Source organism: Parus major, chromosome 2, assembly GCF_001522545.3.
Source record: "Parus major isolate Abel chromosome 2, Parus_major1.1, whole genome shotgun sequence".
Lineage (NCBI taxonomy): Eukaryota > Metazoa > Chordata > Aves > Passeriformes > Paridae > Parus > Parus major.
This window is the reverse complement of record NC_031769.1, coordinates 66,750,752-66,760,543: the sequence shown is the minus strand read 5'-3', so window position 1 is coordinate 66,760,543 and position 9,792 is coordinate 66,750,752.

Sequence of the window (9,792 nt, the reverse complement as noted above, 5' to 3'; positions counted from 1 at the left end):
TGAGGTCTTAGACCATAGACCAATCTGGACATCTAGGGTGGCCCATTAGGTCATTTAGGGCAAACCAATATTTTGCTCCTCAGCGTGAATCATTGTAACCCAGCAGAGGGTCAGTGAGGAGTGGGCTGGGAGGACCCTGCATACATTTCAGAAGAAGTCAGGGTGGTGCAGATGGAGAAGGAACATTTTGCAAACAAAATTTTGTTGAATATCTCCGTTTTTCATGGTTTTGCCTACAGGTTGCTTGCAGTCTGTCAGTGGCTGGAGCCACCTGTGCCCACTGCTGGGAAGGGACAAGGCTGTGTGCTGTGTCCCTCATTACCCTTGCTCCCAACAAAACCCCTGCCTGTGACAGCCTAACTGCGCCGCCTGGACCCAGACTCCTGAGAAAATTGCTAAGCCATGGGAAAGCCAGCAGCACAGCCCCCTGCCTAACAAGAAAAGGCACAAATGCAGGCAGAGAGAAGATTATAGGAACGTGATCATCAGTGGCTGAAGGACAGGGTAGAATCAACAACAGCATGGAAAGCTGTGAGGGCCTAAGGGAAGAAAACAGAGGGGCAGCAGAAAACTGCAATGCATCAACACTGAGGGTGCATCCATGGGAGCAGCAAAGTCCAGCCCTCCTCCTTTTACCTGCAGCTGCCCAGCCAACACACCAGAGTCTGTCTCTGCCCATCAGTGCAATGTTTAAACCCCACGGCTCACCCCAAGGCCAAGCTGCCTTCAGGCCACTGTACCCAGGGTTAATGCCAACATGTACCTGATGAGACACGTACAGGGTGATCCAGGACTGGACGGTGAGGGGTGATTACACTGTCAGCAGTGGTCCCACATCATCCTGTCTGCTGGGTGGGCTCTGGTCACCCAAAAAGCCCCAGTGGCTGAGGTCTGGGTTGTGGACCTGCTGTATTCACAGCCCACATACCCTCCCAGGCAGCACCTCAGGGCAGCACCCCTACAGTGCTGCCACGCTTGCCAGAGGGGCCCAGAGCCAGGGCAGCTGCCCCATAGCCCCTGCCAGTGCTGCCCATCCTGGGCTATCCCTGGCCCCATCTCTGCTGAAGCCAGGAGTTTCTGGTGCTTCCTCCCCACAGTGGGCTTCAGCCAGATCACAAGATATTTTTTTTTCTTTTACTGCTGCTACAAGTCATTGTTCCTAGCAAATAGTAAAAAATCTGTGACTGTTAAATTTTTTTCATAGAGCACCTGCCTCCTCACCAGTTCCTCTTTATTACAAACGTAAGGATTGTTTTCACAAAACAAGCTGGAGCAAGGCTGTCAGCCAGAACCCCACACAGTACTCTCAGAAAGGAAACCCCTCAGCCTCAGCTGAAGGACTTTCACTGCAGCACTTTGTCAGCAAGAATTACAGCAGTAAGAAGCCCCAAAAGAGGCTCTAAAGGACATCCCAGGACCACATGACACCTTTCATGTGCATAGTGCCACATATTGTGCAAGTGATTTCCCATAGCACATAATGGACCTGTGACAGTGTTATTTCCTGGTTCGTCTTGTTCACACTGAGGCTGATGGATATGCCCCCATATAAGCAAATAATAATAATAATAATAGTTCAAGCATCTATAAAGTCTTCAAGGATATATAATATGTGGGAGTATAAACTACAGAAGTGCAAAAGAGAGATGAAAAATGGTTTCTCTAATTAGGAAATTACTAAATGACAAGAAGCAAAGAGCAGGTAAGAAAAGGCAAAGGGCAGTTTGCCTACTACCGAGTGAGAGTGTTGATGAGAAATTGATCTGCTCTCTAATAAATCCTCTTGCCTGGCCACCAAACGTGGCAAGATGTTGAATGGACGCTGAGGTCCCTGAACCAATGATGGGAAAGCATTTTGATTCCTGTGTGCTCTGCTTGCCAGGCATAAATATTAATAAGGTTCCAGCCACAGTACTGTTGCTGATGCAGCTGTTTCTACATTCATGTGGAACAAATTCAGTAAATGCAAAAGAGCAAGGCATGAAAGAAAATTTTCACTTGCTTGTCTGAGTTATTCTTGAAATCTGGTCTTGCTCCTTTCTTTCATAAGTAGGATTTTTTGGGGGGTGGGTGTGTGTGTATGTTTGGGCTGAAGTACAACGGGACAAATTTGCACAGTTTGAGGATCCTGTTGCAAATGGCAATGTCAGAGGGTAGAAACGCTGGCAAGACCCTCATTTGCAGCCGTCAGATCAGAATCTGGAACCGCAGCGCTACAGGAGCCACATGACCAGCAAATACTCCTTTTTTGTTTCGATTCTCGTTGGTTAAAAAAATTTTCTTTCCATCCCAACGACTCATCCTTTAAACCCCGATAGCAACACGCTGCATCAGTACTAAGTCTAACTTCTACTGAATCCTTTGCCTCCCTCGACCAGCTCGGATTTGGTATGTTAGGGAAGCAGGAGTCTTTGTAAGCGGTTTGAACAAAGAATTTTTTTTCAAGGTCTTCTGCCACCACCCTGCTCTCTCCTCCCTGCAGTTACATTGCGGCTGGCAGCGCTGCTTGCTGTAAGAAAGAGTGTGCTTGTCAACTCGTTAACACTTCATTTTTCCTTCGCTAAAGGCATGTTCGTGCAAATTAATTGTAAAGACCTTATCAAGCAGCTGCGTTGGCCTCTCAGATGTCTCTGATATGCATTTTCAGAAGAGTGTAAAGAAAAGAAATGTGATTTTGAAGGCTTAAAAAAACCGGTCCCGGACCATTCATATGTATATTAAATATCTGTCTTACTGGCAAAGAAAATGACCGGGAGATTTCTCTCCCCGGCACCCGTTGCCGTCCCGTGTTGGGCTGGAGGGAGATGATCTGGGTGTCAGGAGCCTGCAGCTGAGAAAAGCAGGGTTTGGGGGAGCTGCGCAGGGCTGGGCTGTGCTGTCAGCAGTACAACCATTCTCCTGATGGCAGGATTTACACAAAGGCTTTGATCGTCTGCTTTATTAAAGCTGGAAGCATCCTCACCAAGACAGAACCAAGAGCACAGCTGAAAGCGCCATTTCCATCACTCCCTTCCCCTTGTGCTCTAAGGAATCCCTGCTCTGGAGTTGCGGTGATGAGGGAGAGGAAGCAAAACTGGGGTGTGGTGACAGATGATCACAGCGCCAGCGCTGTCGCTCGGGGACATCAGCGTAGCTGATTGATAGGGGATCCTATCAATCAAAAACCTCCCTTGTACGGGAGCAGGGGGAGAGCCGACCTGTGCCAGCAGAGTTGCCCGGGTTTTATGAGCTGAGGAGTCGCCTTGGCACAGGTGGGGATGCAGGTAGGTAAGAGAACCATCCAGCACTACCTCTGAGCACACACTGCAGCATTTTACACAATGGCTAAGCGAGGTTCATCAATACAAGGTTTATCTTCTGCTCACAGGAGTAGGTATTTTTTCAACTGATTTGTGTAGAGGCTGGCTCAGATTCTGAGCGCATTAAAAGAAAATATAATTTCCAAATAGCATGAATTCCTTTGTCCTGCTCTCTCCTCCCATTTTCCCATTCACGGGTCTTCACAGGATTTAGGGATACTTTTCACTGATTCGTGTTTGCCTCGAGAGAAACATATAACTTCATGCACACAGATCATTCAGTCCTGAGGAAGGCCACTTTCCACCTCAGGATGCTGTAATAGCAGCAACAGTGCCTGGCACCAGCTTTTTCAAACACAAAAAGCAGAAAAGGGAGATAATTTCTCATGCTTTCTGAGAGGCAGCAGAAAAGGACATTTTCAGCTTCTGTTCAAGGGTGGGACACGGACATTTTGAAGATGCAGTTTCAGCCTCTTGGGATCATACTTTGAAAATGTGGTAAAGGGACTGATAACATCTTCCTGGGGTGATGTGTTCTGACAGCACAACTATTCTGTCTGTTCTCTTGTCATGCAAATAGAGAACACCCCCATCTTTGGCTACTAGTGTGAATTGCTATTTTAAATGTTTTCTAACTCAGGAATTTGGAAACAGATCATTGAGTGATGTTTTCAAAAGTTATAGTCAGTGTAATCACCAGTAACATCAGATACACTGATGAGGTGTCAAACAGTGACCGTTTGGCACACTTGTGCTAGGAAACAAAATACACACCAGACCTAAATCATGCTTTTCAAGAACTGTACTAGGAATTTGGAGATCCTGGCCAAAGCATCCATATCCTTATGGATCAGTCCTTATGGATATTTGCTGCACTCTAATAATGTACAAACTATTGTTTGAGATATTTGCTCTTTCTGATAAACCACTGTGTTCAACAGAGCAGGAAGGAAAAGCCAAGAGAAAAAAATGGATTGAGCTGAGGAACTTCTGAGTGAAGACTGGGAGGCTGCTAAGGGGACAATGCCAGGCCTGTTAGCTTCCTGACTTGCCCAGGGAAGAGGATGCAAAACAATCAAAGCTGATTTTGTACAGCTAGTTTTGCTTGCAAATGGAAAAATGAAAAGGCCACTGCATTACTTTAAAAAGTAATGAAAGAGAGTGGCTGTTTGGAGAACCAAAATGAGAGACAGACCCTTGCTGGCATGCTGGAGAATGGGACAAGCTGTATGCAGGCATGTCCAGTTGGACCTGCAGGTTAAGAGTCTTGTGACAGAGACTAGTAAGTCCAAGGCTCAGTGTAAAGAGCAAAAAGAAGATGCATGGAAATCCTGGCATCAGCAGAAGGGAAATACCCGGAGGGGTGGGGAAGAGACCAGAAGTGCAGCAAGTTCCATAACCATGGCAACAGCAAACTATCTGTCAAAAAAAGGAAATTCATTCCACTCCCAAAGCAGCCTGAATCTCGGTCAAACCTTTGTTTATGTGGCCGCCAGTGCTGCATGTTGAATCAGTAATTTCCATGGCTATGAACGTGACTCTCTGCAGCCTGAGCAGACAGATGAGCCCTCGAGTCTGCAGCAAACTGACGTTCCCTCTGGCTCAAGGACACCACATACCCTCTGCATGTTCTGTACCCTGGCCTTGCACTGTGCTAGGTAACCCAGGGACAGAAAAATATCAGGATTCACCAGGTGTGTTGTATGTCACCTAAGATCTAGCAATTGAATTAAAAAATATGAAGAAAAACATTTTTCAATACTATCTCGTGGGGATTTTTTTTTTCTTCACTTCAAAAAGTCAGTTCCATTAGGCTTTCACACCTGTGCCCTTCCCTGTCAGGTCACAGGTGTGTAATTACCCATTGCTCCTGCAGATCTACTATAACTGCTGGCACTTGTGTAGCAGAGTAGGTGTTGGTAAGATGCTTTGGGAGTCTCCACCATGAAGTGGTCTATCTGCATACAAAATATGATTTCCAGTTGACTGAATAAACCTCTTGTCCCCGAGGGGAGCAATGAGTCACTCCGTGTTAGTGCCTCCCGTTCAGCAGCTACGAAACCACATGTCTCAAATGCTCCAGCAGATCTAAGACAAGGTCCTCAATGACTCATATGACAATGAAAGGAAACTGTCTGATTTGATAACAGCAGAAATTTAGGCTGGGCTCACAAAGGTCATTACAAGCTGTGTGCCACACGGAGTTGTGTTCAGCTGCAGGGAGATAGGCAACAGTTATTGTAGTCTTCCAGTCTGCAGAGGAGTGGAATAAAGCAGGGTAGAAGGGATTTGCAGGAGGCCACCGGGTCAGACTGGCACAAAACCTAACAGACAGGATTTCTAATCAAACACACAATTGACAGAGAATTGCTGTGCCACCTTCATCCCACCTGTACAGAAATACTAACAGCTAAGGTTACAAACCCCACACCCCCCAAAAAAGCCCCCAAACTGTTAACTTAAGTCTTTTGAAAATCAGGAACTGCATTTCCTTGCAGCAATGCCTGCCTAGGTACCAACATGTATGCTGAAGAGGTTTTGTAGCAGTTCTGCTAACACTGTCAAAGCAGCTACTGCAGATGTAGAATTGCTTGTACATCTGTATTTTACATCTGCTTACCAGTGGTTTTCATAGTTTTTTTCAGAGAGGGCTGGCTTTGATATTGCTTTGGATTGCAAGATTCATAGCATGAACTTAGTACAGTTGCCTTGAAGATGTCTCTTAAAACAGATTTTCATACAAGTTTGCAAGTCTGATTCCTCCATTTTCTGCAAATTGAGAAGAAGAAGTTAAGAGAATCTAGCCTGGATTCTCTTTCCATGTCTTTTTCTGAGACCACTACTCAGGCTGATCAACACTTGACAAGGTGTTTTGAGTCCTCGGGTTACCCCTATGGCCATGGTTAGATGATTCAGGAGCAACTTCCTATCACATCTAACCAACAACCCATGCCAGGATCCCAGGAAAAGGTTGTGACCAGTTTGATTCTCCGGATTGATTTATCATCGTATTAGATGAGCAGGAGAAAGAAGGTCTGGGCCAGCCCCACCTTAAAGTGGTTTAAATGGTCACAGCATCACAACCATGGTAATTGTAAAGAGATACTTGTCCCTTTCTTGCTTGCCTGATTCTGCCCTCCATGATGCCAGCACAAATCTTTGAGAAGTGGCACAACAATCTATATCAGAGGATGGAACCAGCTGAGAAAAAACATTCAATGATGGAAAAAAAAAGAAAAAAAAAAAAAAGGAAGTATTTTTTCCAGATCCTCAGGTGCCTTGATGTAGAGGGAGAGGAAAGGAACCCCCTCTCAGTCATCAGTGTCACTGATGGAAGTCTACATACAATGAGCATCCAAGTCTCAAACAAAGCAGATTCCTGGAAGCCTGGGACTACAGCACAGCTACTGCAGCAGCCTTTGCAGAGCAGCTGGAAGGTTTTGCTTGGCTTTATCAAGAGTCATTTACTCCTCTTCAGAAGGATGACAGATCAAGAAAACTAGAACATCCTAGGCATCAAGACGAGGTTCACTGACACACACTAATGGTTACCTGCCTTCTCACATGTCAAATTCACTCTTTATTCATGCAGAAGCCAAAGCACAGAATACGTTTTGGAATCAGAAAAAATTGCTGCTCTCAGTGACATCCCAGTTCATAACTGTGCTTTATGGGTCTTGACTCCACAGTAACCAGGAGGAAGATTTACTCCTCACTTTAAGCTGTACAGGAGGGGAGATGATGGTCAGTAAAAATTAAGGTTTAGGATCTAGTGACTCTTATGGGCAGCCTAACTTTTGGAGAAGAACAAGGCAGATAGAAGTACGTACCTTTAAATCACGTCTCCTGGAGCTTGGATCTCACCTGAGCAGCAATACATACACATCCATATAAACATGAAATGCTTTTGCTGAGGTATGTTTGCTTTCTCATTATTTTTCTCTCCAATGTCTCACTGCAGCTGAGGCTTATTCCAGCCTCATACCTGACAAATGAGGCAGACTTATGGGTACTGCTTTCAAGGCCATGGGGAAAAAAAGATGGGCTTTTGAAATGAAATGCAAGAGGTTCCATACGCATATAGAGTGTTTTCCCTTCTCATTTTGTAGGGATTCTCATGACCTTGCAGTGCTGTAATCAAGAAATTAATTTCACACTTGATGGTCTGGTTCTGCACAGCTCTACTCACACACCTGCACTGCAAATAAAAATGCTTAACCAGCATTTTAGTCACTAGATGAATGTTTTTGCTTTTCTGAGCTTAAACAAGGATTTAGCATGATTTACAGAGAGCAGCTGCATTTCACAGAAAAGCATTGAATGCACCGAACTGCTAATGTGGAGAGAAGCCCTGTGACTTACTTTTAGCGGTCTGTAGGGTTTAGGATAAGGGAAGTTACAAGCACTTTAGAGAAGACTCCTGGTGAGAAGAGGAACAGATCACAGCATGATGAAACAGAGGCAGTTCCCTGTAGGGAGAAGCAAGCCTGGAGACAGCCTTAGAAGCAACAACAGACATTTGCACTTGATGTGGAAAGACCAGTGAAGAAAACTCACTTCAGTCCAGCAGATGACTTTAACAAAGGTTTAGCACACAAGGAGGCCAAAACTTCTACTTTGTGGGAAGACACACTGAGCTGGAACTTTGTTAGAACAGATCCTCCAGCAGGACTCCAATGCAGAAGCCAGCTCTGACCCATCATAGCAAAGAAACTGGCTCTGAACACTTAGAGAAGGATTTGCCAGCATGAGTAAAACTGTCTGCAGAGCTGTGCAATGCCTTGCCTTTCACCCTCACCTCTTTTCAAGTCAATGGAAACCAGGTAAGAGGGGCTCCTTCTCTCTCAAAAGAGAGACCTAAAGCAGCTCAGGTGAACTGTGCCCTAATATTTCCTCTTCTCTCCACTGATCAAGCAAGCCTGGGGGAAATTCCTCCATGTCTTAGGCTGCAATGTGAGATGTAACCAAAAGTATGGATTCTATAACATCTGTTAAAACCAGGTGGGGCAGTGTTCCTTGTCTCTTCCATGACCCATCCCTCATAACTCCAGGGGGATATCTTCTGTTAATGGGCCATTGAGTCTCACTGCATGACTGATAAAATGACATCATTCCATTGTGAGATGCTCCAGCCAGGGGAGGAGTCAAGCATTCCTACCTGGATATGATCAGAGACTTGGAACACTGCAGGCAGCCTTTTTCCACTGGATTCTCAGATGAAGACTAGGTCCATCTACACCACCACTGGACCTTTAGAGGAAAATGATGACCTTCTATAGGATCACTGCTTCAACAGAACCACATTTGTCACTCCAGGAGGACTGCAGCTGCCATTTAATCAGACTGCTACCAACACTCTGACCAGCAGAATGTCGGGTTGTATTGACAATACAACGCTGTATTGTGGTTTTTTGTAGTACATTTTATTTTAATTTTCCTATTAAGTTGTAGTTCTGGGGTTTTTTATACATACTAGTAAAGAACTGTTATTCCTATTTCTATATCTTTGCCTGAGAGCCCCTTATTTTCAAAATTACAATAATTTGGAGGGGATTTACATTTTCCATTTCAAGGGAGGCTCCTGCCTTCATTAGCAGACACCTGTCTTTTCGAACCAGGACATTCCATCACCTGCAGGTATCTTACCACAGGAATCTCACCACCACCACCTGCGTGGCTCCCAGCAGACATTTTATCCTGTTCCTAGATTTTTATTCCTGCAATGCTCCTGGCTGGCCTACCTACCCAGCTGTGGAGTGAACCTGCAGCTGCAACAAGCAGAGAGAGGGAAGTGTTTGGTGCAGCCAACACTCTCTCCCTTCCAAGGTGGCTTTCGTCACCTCTTTGCCTGTCTGTTTTCACAGCTGCCGAAGGGCAAAGTGTCAGTTTGGCTGTGGGGACAGGGAAAAGCTGATTTTCGGGCCCCAACACAAAACTCAGCTTCTGCAGTACCTCACCATGTGGGAGGCCAGCCCATGTTGAGGGAAAGAGCTGGGACTGGATGTATGGAGTGGGGGCCATGGGAGGACCAGCACAAGCCTGATGCTATTTCAGCAGCGAGGCAGGGGACAGGCATCGTGGGGGCTGACACCACACATCCCCATAGCGCTTTGTGCAAGAAGCAAGTGAGAAATGTAGGGCAGGGAGGTGGCGTGCGACCCCCCCCCCCCTCCAAGCTGATCCTGTGCCATGGGACGTCGGGGTATGGCAGCTGAGCAGGGCTTAGCTGCCTCCCGGGATTTAGTGTCAGTGCTGCAGCATGGACTGAAATTATCAGGGCTGAGGATTTTCTTTTGGCAGATGCCAGGAGAACTGGAGCGGCTCAGGGAAGAAAAGTGATGAAGGGCTCTTTTCCCTCCACCCACTTCTACCAATGGGAAAATGAAATCTTACCACGTAGAAATGGAAATTTTGATTTCTAGCGGTATGTAGGAAACTGGAGGCAGAGGAAATGCTGATTAAAAAGCCAGTCCGTACCCTTAACGTGCTTGTT